The sequence below is a fragment of the Capsella rubella genome, unplaced genomic scaffold, assembly GCF_000375325.1.
Source record: "Capsella rubella cultivar Monte Gargano unplaced genomic scaffold, Caprub1_0 scaffold_5, whole genome shotgun sequence".
Classification (NCBI taxonomy): domain Eukaryota; kingdom Viridiplantae; phylum Streptophyta; class Magnoliopsida; order Brassicales; family Brassicaceae; genus Capsella; species Capsella rubella.
In genome coordinates, this window is record NW_006238919.1 from 1,792,358 (window position 1) to 1,804,398 (window position 12,041).

Consider the following 12,041-nt stretch of genomic DNA (forward strand, 5'->3'; position numbering starts at 1 on the left):
CTATTATCATTTTCGATTTTGTGTTTCATTTTTAACTTCTCATTTTTAACGCATTTTTAATAATGTATTTTTAATATTATTTTTAACTCATTACTAAAATATTTTCCATGTTAAATATATAAAATAAATTTGGTTTAAGTATATTTGACATTATATATGAACCTTGTAAATGTGATTAATAACAAGTTAATAAAAATATTAGTGGCTTGTCCAAAATATATATATATATATATATCAACTATCTTACCATGTTCACACATAAATTATTTGGATATATAATATATTACCGTATTATTATTTTATATAACATGTTATTATGTTATCTTTAAACGTTACAAGTATTTGTAGTGCATCATTATTGTTATCATGAGTATTATATATAGTTGTTTATGACATTTTTGTTTATGTTATTTAACCATGAAAAATATTTTAAAACTAAAATTTTCAATTTTTATAAGATATATTAACTCGTGTAACACAATAACTAAGAATTTAGCACATAATATATGAACTTATCATGATACTACACTATTTAAATGGTAAATAAATAATGATCTACAAATAGAATTTACATCAATCTCATATAAACATCGAATATGATATTAATTATAATGACGAATAGTATTATCGATAGATGAATGAACAGTATCACCTGGAGGTCTACAGACAGTATCGCTAACATATAGTAAACAGTTATCTTAAAAATGTTTTTAAATGTAAATAATCCAAATAAAAAAGATTTTTGTGGTAGAAACTAATTTTTCTTTGTTACTTTCTTCATTTTAAAATTATCAATGATAGAAACCTAATAAAATGGTCAATTGTGTATATACTTCAACATAGCCCAAAACATAGATATATAATATTTCTTAGTTAACATATGTATTTAAACGATATAAATTTCAGTTAAAAATATATAATATCTTATGAAAAACTACTTCAGATTAACATATGTATACAAAATAATAAATTTAAATTAAAAATTTATACTTTCTTGTGAAAAACTACTTCAGATGAAAAACTTAAAACAAAATTAGCTACTAACTATATATACAAGAACTTGATTTTAAGGGAAATGCTGTTCAAAATCTAAGGAAATCGAGTTGTTTTAAAGTTAAAACAAGTTAAAACCTATGGAAGACTAATCTCAACAAGGGCAAGTTCTTATAACTGATTTCAAGCCAAAAATGCTAATCTTATTTTTAAGCTAATCTCAACATGTTCTACTTTAACTATACAAGCACTTAATTTAATTTTATTGGTTTTAAGTATACAAGATTATCTGCTAATCTCTTTTGTAATTAATAATAACATATATATATATATAGTAATGATAGTTAGGACAAAAATGGTGAAAAGCTTTCTTCACTGAAAAATCGCCGCCGTAGTCATTTATACAACTAAAATTTGTTATCTTAAAACCTATTACAAAATTATAATACTCAATCTATATACTTTTATTATCAGATATTATCAATATAAAAACGTGATAAACACAAAATAATTATACAAATTTCTTATTAATAAATAATAACTTTGATAAAGGAAAAATCTAAAATAATTACAAAAAAATATTTATAAACATATACAAATATATAATAATTGTAATTGATTTTGAAAGTAAACATATTAATAGTAACAACATACAATATGCTCATACATATATATAAGTATGATAGTACACCAACAATATTAGTACAAACCATTGAACTACATATTTTAATAAATAGGTAATGATTTTAGAAAATGTAAATCAATTATTTTGACTAGAATGTTAAGTATTCAGCTTATCTCCGAGTCGATAGTGTTTGAGAAGATTTAGAAGCAAAACATGTTTTTGTTTGGTCTAGGATGTTATGTTCCTTTATTCATATGATATATACATAAATTTTGAGAGACAACTTGACTTAACAAATCATTTACATTCACATAAAATCATATATCAAATTAATGTAATAAAGAGTAGCTAGATATTTTAGAAACTTAATTTAGCTTAGGTTTATTATGGTTTTAGTTTGGTCTTTAATGACAAAAGTGACTAAATCAATTTTAAAAAATGTTGTTGGCATATACCACCATATTCTCTAAAGCTAGAATGTTACATCATAATCCATATTTAGCTGCTTTCTAACAAAATAATTTTAATATAATTAGCTGTGAACTGTAATTTAGTTTCGTGTGGCTCGGCTAATGCCACTTCTAGCTTCTAACTAGTGGACATTGTTCCCAACTGTTGTGAACAAATTTGACAAAGATAGACAAAATAATAAAGAGAACAAATTTGACAAAGATAGACAAAAATAAAGAGAATTACCGGGACCCATATCACGTGGGCCACACATGGACATGGTCCATAGAAGTTGCATGGCCATAATGCAAAAACCCATTCAACCATTTATACATAATTTTTGTTTTGAAATGCTTTAAAGTGTTTTATTAAGAACATTGTTAATTTTTTTTGTAAATTCCCTGTAGCTAATTTTACTAACAAAAATTCAAGATATATATAATGAAAAAGTGTTTAGTTTTATTGATTGATATATAGTGCTGTTTCTGCAACTAGCTATAGATATAATTTATATAAAGACAATAATATTAAAAAGGTGGATAACAAAAGAAAAGAGATAAACATTAAAGTGAAAAAACAAAATTCTAAGGTTACATCAACATTATCCAATGATGTCATGTAATGTATACACAGACTGCATCAAATAAATATGAAAAAAATTCAAAATCGAATATTCTTTTGGAAATATGCTTTTGTTTTTCATATTATTCATATATATACATATTATATATATATATATGTATATATATCTATGTGTATGAAATTTTTTGGAAATGATAATGATTATCTTGTTTATACGTGTGTATCAGTATCGCCCGATCTCTATGTCCAATTATTTTTTATGGTCCTACTCATTTTTTTGCAAGGAGATTAAACATTTATATAACAATATCTTTTAGGTTTTAATAATACCAATATAGAAAAAAAAATAAGAGTATCATAAACGTATCGTGTGGTAGTGTATAATTATAAAGATACCATGAAATATCACCAAAATTAACGAGCTGATATGTTAAAAGCACACCATGCAAATATCATCAAATGCATGATCCTATCACGTAAAATTTTGGTTCATACCACGTAAAATTGTTATATATATTTTATATATCGTGAATAATTTTTAACCGTCATAAGAAAATAGAGTTTTAATAAATGCATGTTTTTATTTATATTATAAAATAAAAATAGAGTTTTTATTTATATTATAAAATAAAAATAAGAGTATCATAAATGCATGTCTCGCGGGACGGCGTATTCGTATTATCCCAATTCCCACACACTATGTGTGTGCATAGATGTAATAAGAATGTTATATATTTTATAATTTGTTTCAATGAACATCTTACGCAAAATGTTCAATTCACACTAACATTCATGATATCATTCTTACTCAAATACTTACCAAAATAAACTATAAATCATTATAAGAATTAATTAATTTAGCCTAACAATTTGTTTTTCGATTTTTTTGATTTTTCATCAATCATGTGTACTTATTTCTTCTTGCCTCCGATTGGTAACCTATTTAGAAATAAAAAAAAACGAAAAAGGAACAAAAATAAAAAAGAAAAAACAGAAAAAGAATTCTCATAAAAAATAGGAATAAATGCTGAGGAAAAATAGAACAAATGTTCCAGTAAATGGTAACCAAAAAACTGAACAAGTAAACTTAAATAATATAAATAATTTATACAAAAAATTATTTAATAAATTTAAGTTTAAAAAGAAATTTAGTTTAGAACTTTCATTTAAATTATAATACTTAATATAATAATTTAATTTATTTTTTATATTTTAAAACATTAATAAATGTTTTAAGTTAAAACCTATTTTAAATTTCTTTAAATATTTTTCTAATATAATATATAAATTCAAAACATTAATAGAAAGTGAAAATTATGATGAAATAATATTTTATTTAAAATATATAATAATTTTTTAAGTATTTATATATAGAAATGTCAAAATTATCAATATAAATATTTTTAAAATATTGAATTATAAAAAAACGAAAATAATATTTGTTCCTCATTGTTCCTCTACAATTTTGAGTAGGAACATTTTTGAACTGTTGTTCCTTTTTATTTGAGAAATGAATAGGAATAATATAGATCCCACATATCTGAAAATTGAAAAAACATTATGCATAAATGGTAGCAAAAATTGAGGACCAATGAGGAACACCACATTGCTCTTCATTCTATTCCTAAAAAGTGGTCACCAATTGGAGCCCTTGGTTTTGGTAGGAGAGAACCTCCATTTACCCTTTATTTAAATAAACAATAATTACAATCAAACTAACTAAACATGGATACGCATGCTCAGTAATTAACATCTTTTAATTATTACAGATTCATGGAATACAGTCTCGTTCTAATTAAATGAAATTTTAATAGTAAAGTAAATGCATAGCTCGCTAATCGATTTGCGATACGAATCGAATACCTCTAAAAATATGATAGATGGTTTTCTGAAAAACACGTTTGAAACAAAAATTACAGTATGTTTGACTTATAGTGTATATACTATCCAATAATTTTAACTGCTCTATATACACCGACCATATAATATATACATATATGTTTTTTAGACACAAAAAAAAAAAAACTTAAAAGATGGAAATAATGTATTTATTTTAGACTTTTCTTTTTTATTTTTTGATAAAGTTTTTAAATACTTTGGTTTTACTTTGTTTTTCCGATTTCCTCATAATTAAAAGTGTCTTTCCTCACATCCTTGTCATGTGTTTGACATCACCCATATCTTGATCATGCTAGTGATAAACATTAAAATATAATAACATTTGCTTTTTTTCATGCAACGAATCCGAATAAATAAATCTGCTATATTTCAAATTCACAAGCTCGCGTGACAACGCTTCGAAGCAAGTATGGATTATGAAAAATACGTGGGAGAACATACTATTTTATTGACATAGTTTTTTTGATACATTATTAACCTGATAAATACATCATGTAAGCCCGATCGATCAATAGAAAATGTTTTCTTGTATGTTATTATTAAACCTCTTAGATCAAGTATATATACAATCATACAAGACTTAGAGCCCAAGTTCCTTTAGCTAATAATAAGAAAACTATACAATATACACAAATCTGGAATATACGATATTTAAGATATATGTAAATACTAAAGTATTCTATTAAAACCGTCCAAAATGATAATCATATACACTACAAATAAAGTTTAAAAAAATCTTGATTTCTTTCTTATCTCTAGTTAAATGTGAAAGCCTAAATGTTACACTACAAATAAGGTTTGAATCATAATGATCTTAGTAAATAAGAGACAAGAAAGAAAACAAGATTGTTTTAGTTAACATATGTTTATGTGTTTTACAATCTTGTGTAGTTGTGTAATGTTAAATTAACACTTAAACCAACTGATATGGTTGTCTTGTATTTTTCCTCATACTCTAGCTATAAGGTCTATGTTTTGATTTGAATGCAAACAAACCATTGGAATTAACCATATCGGTGTTCTAAGTGACGTGAACCATTTTTTCCGTGATGCATGTTATTTCATTTCCCATCAATCGATCGTTTCAACAACTTCTTAAACAAAAATAAAATTATGCAAGAACAAATGTCATATCATTTTTATTATACCAAAAAAATTGTATCATTGTCTGGTTTCATTTTAATTAGTTTGTTAAATTTGGAAAAATAAAAATAAAACCAGTTGATTTTTTAAAAAAAATTCCATTATATATTTCACAAAATAATATCAGGTATTCATTTTTAAAGATTAAAAAAAAAAATCGAAAATATTAGAAAAAGACAAAGTCGACACGTATGGTATGGAAGAAGAGAGAAATGGACGAGTTGTTAATTCTGCGGCAGACACGCAAAGTGCCATTGCTGCCTTCTTCTCCCATTGAAGAGGATAACCCCATCTCCCATCATATATATATATATTAATTGGACGTATTTGTTTTTTATATACTCGAGTCGTTCCCATATTATATGACCAAAACTAATATCCATTACAAATACCAAAACATATATGAGTCCATGCATCATATAGCATAGTTACATACTTATCCCTATGAGGCAATACAAGATATGTGTATATATATCAGAATAACTAAAAACTTGTTGTAGTGTGTTTTATGCATAATCTAATTATATGTGGGGGATATTGCAATTTTATTATATCCTACAAAGAGTATATTTCTGTATTTCTTTTAGTCTACAACAACAAATTCAGTGTAATAATATAAGCATATAACAACATCATGAATTATCACAAATAAAAAAATTTATGTAATATCGATAGCAATACCAAACGTTAATATCAAAAAAGTCAAATAAGAGCATTGCCACATGTAGAACCTTTACGAAGTGAAGCTTTATTATTGGACGCAAAAAAAAAAAATATTTAACTTTTTTTTATGAATATAAAATTATAATCATAAAAAATATTTTTTTTTTATGAATGTAAAATTATAATCATAAAAAATTATAAAATAAATACAACATAAAACTGAAAGTTTGTTAAATAAAAAAATGGAAGAATTTCAAAAATACCACTTTTTAAATACTAATTTTCCAAAATATTTTAAAATTCAAATAAGACAAAGTTTAAAATCCACCATTAAGTTAAAATCAACTTAAAGTGCTGGAGTTTCTAAATTTGTAAAGCTCTAGATTAAAACTAGCTTTTTAATCATCATTACCAATATATATCATAAATGTTAAGCATCATATGCCTAGTCATAAAAATATTGGTGGATTGTGAACCTCTAAGGTAAAAGATGCTTGTTGTTTTACATATCAATAATTGTGATGATAGAAAGACAGATTAAAAAATTAGAGCAGTTGCCAAATGAGGTTAAAAAAAATACAAATTATGAAACTTTGATTGAAGATTAAAAGGAAAAAACCTAGTAGATTTGACAAACAAACAATTCCAATTAACCAAGCAAGTTGTTGGAAAAACAAAGAGAGACGTTGCAAGTTAGCAAGCGTCGCGGGAAAATGAGAATACATGTCATTTAAAGTTGCCCAAAGACCTTTGAGTTAAAGCCCTGCAAAGAAGACTTGCAAAAACTGTGTCGTCATCGATCTCTCGAACGATTACGATGCTATACTCATAAGTGTTCATATTTTATGGCTCATAGTTCTTTGTATAATTTTCATTGAAGAAAATCTGTGCAGAAAAACTCTAAAAGATTACACATATTTCTTCAATGACTCATATGTTTGTATATTTACTCATCCATTGTTTGTTATTTTCTGTACAACCATGATGCCGTAAAGAATTAATTACTGTAACTCACAAATCAAAATTTGTATTTGATATTTACAGGAACACTACATTTAAATATGAACACTACATTTATATTGAAAATACTTTATCCATATAGTTAAGCCACGAGATGATGTTTTGAAGGACTTTTTACTTGCAACGGGTTGAGTACTTAAATTTTATATCACAATTATTATAAAAAAGTTTGCATACTTTATGCATTGGATATTGCAGTTTTTATATCTATTAATAAATGTCTACATCCACAAATTCACCGTAATAATATAAGCAAATAACAAAGAGATTATCACAAGCAAAACAGTTGGTGTAATATCGATAGCAATACCGAACGCTAATTTCAAGTCAAATAAAAGCATTGCCACATATGGAACCTTTACGAAGTAAAATTTTCCTCTTTGAAAAAAAAAACTATTCTTATAATAAATTTACTTAGATGAATGAAAAGTTGTATTTGTTATAAAAATATTTGTATAATAAAACATCTTAGAGTTAAAAAAATTTAGATAAAATAGCGCCAAGAATTAACAATTGTGGGTATGTAAACAGAGAAGAAAAAATACCTATCAATTATAGAGTTTTACAATATTTAAATGTACTTAAAACGAAGATATTAGTATTTGTCTTATAGACATTACAAAAAAAAATAGTGGATGTCTGTCTAAACTATTAAATTATCATTAATTAATTCTCCTCTAGATATAGAGGTATAGAGGGGATGACAATAATCATCTCTATATATCCACCAATAGAGGTGATCTAACATTCTTTATCAACAATGATTGCGAGTTAGATCAATAGAATAGTAGATTTATCATGATGACTATTCATTGAGCTCTTGTTGAAACCATCTATATTTCAAAAACTAAAGATGGATCTGCACATAATTTGGTGAGCGTTACGGCTAGCCTAATCTTAAGCTGGTGAGCATCATATATATATGCCTAGTCACACAAATATTGGTGGATATTGTGAACCTCTAATGTGGGGGATGGATGCATAGGGACCCAAAAATTAAGGTGACTAGGATAAAGAGAGAGTTGCCTTGAGTTGAGCAAGTTGGATCAACTTTTGCAAAATACAAGGCAAGTGTCGATTTGGCATGGCATTGAGTGATACGTGTATCCAACGAGGCATTCCCAAATTTAGGTGTTTTTTGTTGGTCCATACTATTTTGGTAAATTGTAATTCTTTACTTCTTTTGTATTTACGGTTCTTGACGCGTTGGACTCTTTGGGATCAAGATTTTTAGATAAAGTTCATATTTATTGTCCTTTTTGCCGATTCGTGATTTTAGAGTAATTACCTAATATATATGATTAGAGAAAGTGGTCTCGTTTTGTGGTAGTGAATAAAGCATATAAAAGTAGAAATGAAACGTTTTAGGCTAAGATCAAAATATGAGTAAGAAGGTGACATGTGATCGCGAGTATGTGACAACTACGCTGATGTGTGTAACAGAAGATAACGAACGAACGAACACTCGGGATGAAGATAAGGTCATGCTACATCGGTTGAAAGTTACAAAACTTATCGGTTGATACATTATTAAATAAATGTTGGAATGTAGCAAAGAAAAAGCAATAATATAATGTTAAATATGAAATCATGCTACTACGTACATTAAAGGCAATTTGTATCGAATGAGAAACATTCAACGTTTCCACTACCGACCCGATGCATTGCAAAGGATTGAGCCCATATTTTGTTTTGTGTGGGTATAGTCCCATCAAACCAAATGAGTCCAATTCGTGGATAATAATGAAAAAAAATGATGAACAATATCAGAATAGTTAATAAGGTAATAAATAGGATACTAAAATGAAGATAACATTGTTACTATCGTTTTTGTTATTGATAATTGTTATAGTGGTATCTCCCATATCAAAGCGACATATGGATTTACCAATCAAACCTAATATCTTTTTAGTAAATTTGTTACAAATTACAGTTAGACGAAAAATTATAACGTTTACTACAGTGTTGCAGTAAAAGTTTATTTTAAAATTTGGTGAGTAAATTTTTCGAACATATATTACATTGCATAAACTTTGGAGAATGAATGCATATAGAGTTAGTTAACTCACAAGAGACATAAATTGTTTTTTGTGGGTCTTCTTAATAAGCAGGTTCATTAGGGGAACAACGATTTATAAATTTTCTGGACCATTGCCCCATTCGAGCTGGGTCAGGCCTCGTATAAGAACAACGGCTCTTTCAGAGAATCTCATATTAACATAATAGATGGGCTTACAAAATTTTCAACTTGCCAAATTTATTTTTTGAGTTCATCCACAACGACGACAAAAATATTTGACTATTTCAAGTAGGGTGAGCTTGAGCATGTACAATTTCGTAGCATACAAATATTCTCAAATCTCAATTATACAAAGTACAAACTTTTATTTTGGACGAAATATACAAACAGTAGACAACAATTTTCTAATTTTCTTTACCAAATTTTTATCGAAAAAATAGACAAATTTATTTTTAATTACATAAAAACTGGAAGTGGTCATATCTAGCTACTAAGTACTAACACAAAATATGGAAAAAAAAACTCATATTTCATATTTTTTAAATTAAAAAAAAAAAACACTAATTTACTGTTAACATATTTATCACACACATATATATAATATTAACTCTTTTTTTTTACTTATATATATAGTATAAGTGTATAACTATTGGTCCTTTTTCTAAATCGGCACGTTATGGTGTTGTAGGACCTAACTTTCCTAAGAAAATAAATGTATATAAAAATCCTGAAAAAATGATTACGTTTATTGGGTAGTAGAGACAGAGAGACGTGGACGTAGTTGGTCGGAGAATGACGGGAGAACGTGAACGTACCGACCAAAACTTGAATATGTGATCTCTATGCATTAGAATTTCTGAACTTTTTACTTGCTCCAATCCAAACCGACCAACGCCATGCCAACTTTTGAAATTTTCATAAAAGACTAAAATATTGTGTCCTCCAAAAAATGATCCTAAACAAAAATGGGAAAATGCTGACCAACCAAAAACGCAAAAGCAAATGGGAGAGACATTATATTATAATCTGTCTGCAATTGAAAAAAAAAAACACTAAGAAATTATATTGGAGAGTGTATATGTTACTATGTGATTCATGTGCACCTTCTAAATCGCGTCTTCAAGGAGAATTTGGAACTATGATTATAGTGAGTCTATTACTCAAAAAATGTATGTTGGCTATAACTACGATATACAATACCTAACATAAAAGATTTCAGAATTAATTTGAATTTTAGTTGGGAATTGCTTCTTTTTGTGTTAGAATTTATTTTTTATATTCTTAAACAGGACAGGTCCAATCCAACATATCTCCAGTTCAATGTTTGAACACTGTTATTACATTGTCTGAAACAGAAATTGAAGTATTAAGACAAAACAAAACTGGCTGGGATATGATGCAACCCCAAAAACAAAACCTCAGCCATGTGCCTTACTGGTGTACTTCTTATTTCAGAATAGCTCACAGTCAATTAGTGTATTCCACATACTTTTACCAAACCAAATGTAAAATTTATTATATGTTTACTCATAAATGTAAAAAAAAATGTGTTCATCATCAAGAAAACCAAAAGAATCTAAGTTTAGGAGATAAAACTGATATCAAGGTTTCATTTAGATGTTAGCGAGGTTTTGCATGTGTTATATATCCCTTTGAATTTTCTAAGAAATGATCGACGTCAATCTCTCCCTCACTCTTTTTCTTTAAATGCCGTAAATGGGAAGACATACGGATTAGTGTGTGTCAGAAAATGGAATAGATTTATATGGAAAGAACAAAAAGGAAGGTAGGAACCATTAAGTAATGGTGCGTCGTGTACGAATGGTCCAACGATGCACATGGTAATTGCATATGGTACATATAAAATGCATCTGCATGTGTATATATAATTTATTGTCTTCAATTCTTCTCTTCGTGGGTTGGTAAGCCTAGAGTTAGCTGGTTAGTTCTAGTCTATCTTCGCAAATCTTTTTTTTTTTTTTTTTTTTTTTTTTTTTTACGTCCACATTATCAAAAATCAAGCTGATTCATTAGAAAGAACAGTAAAAAATGGATCAATGTATTAGATTACCGTCCACATGCATGTTTTGGTTTGGTTTCATCGGTCTTATCTCTGTGTCTTTTGAACGATTAGTGTTTTTGGATATTTTGGTTATGGCATAGTAATAAATTAGGAAGAGTGGCACTTTGAACTTTTTGTTTTTTAGCATGCAGAACTATTATTAAGTCATGTTGTGGCTGGCCCTGGTGGTAGGGTAGGTTCTCTTAAGAGGTAGATGGTTCTTGTGTTCGTCCAATCGTTTCACGAACTTTATTATCCATTGAACCCTACCAAGATTTTAGCGAATCTATTCCCATCCTTCTATTGCTATTCACGTTTCGAAACCAAACAAAATTGACATTCCAATGACCAAAATGTCCCCTTCGCCGAAATGTTGGAAGAAGAAATAACAAAGTAGAAAAAAAATAGTAATAGTGTGATTGGACGACATGGAGCGATCAAACATGTTGTTGCTTATAAGGCGATATTGATAATTTTTCTTCCGCTCAAATAAAACGCCTTATTGATCAGAACTCATGACTTGTCTTTGTGGAGTTATTGTATAAATTGAAAGATGAACCGATTCGTAATTACATAAGGGCACA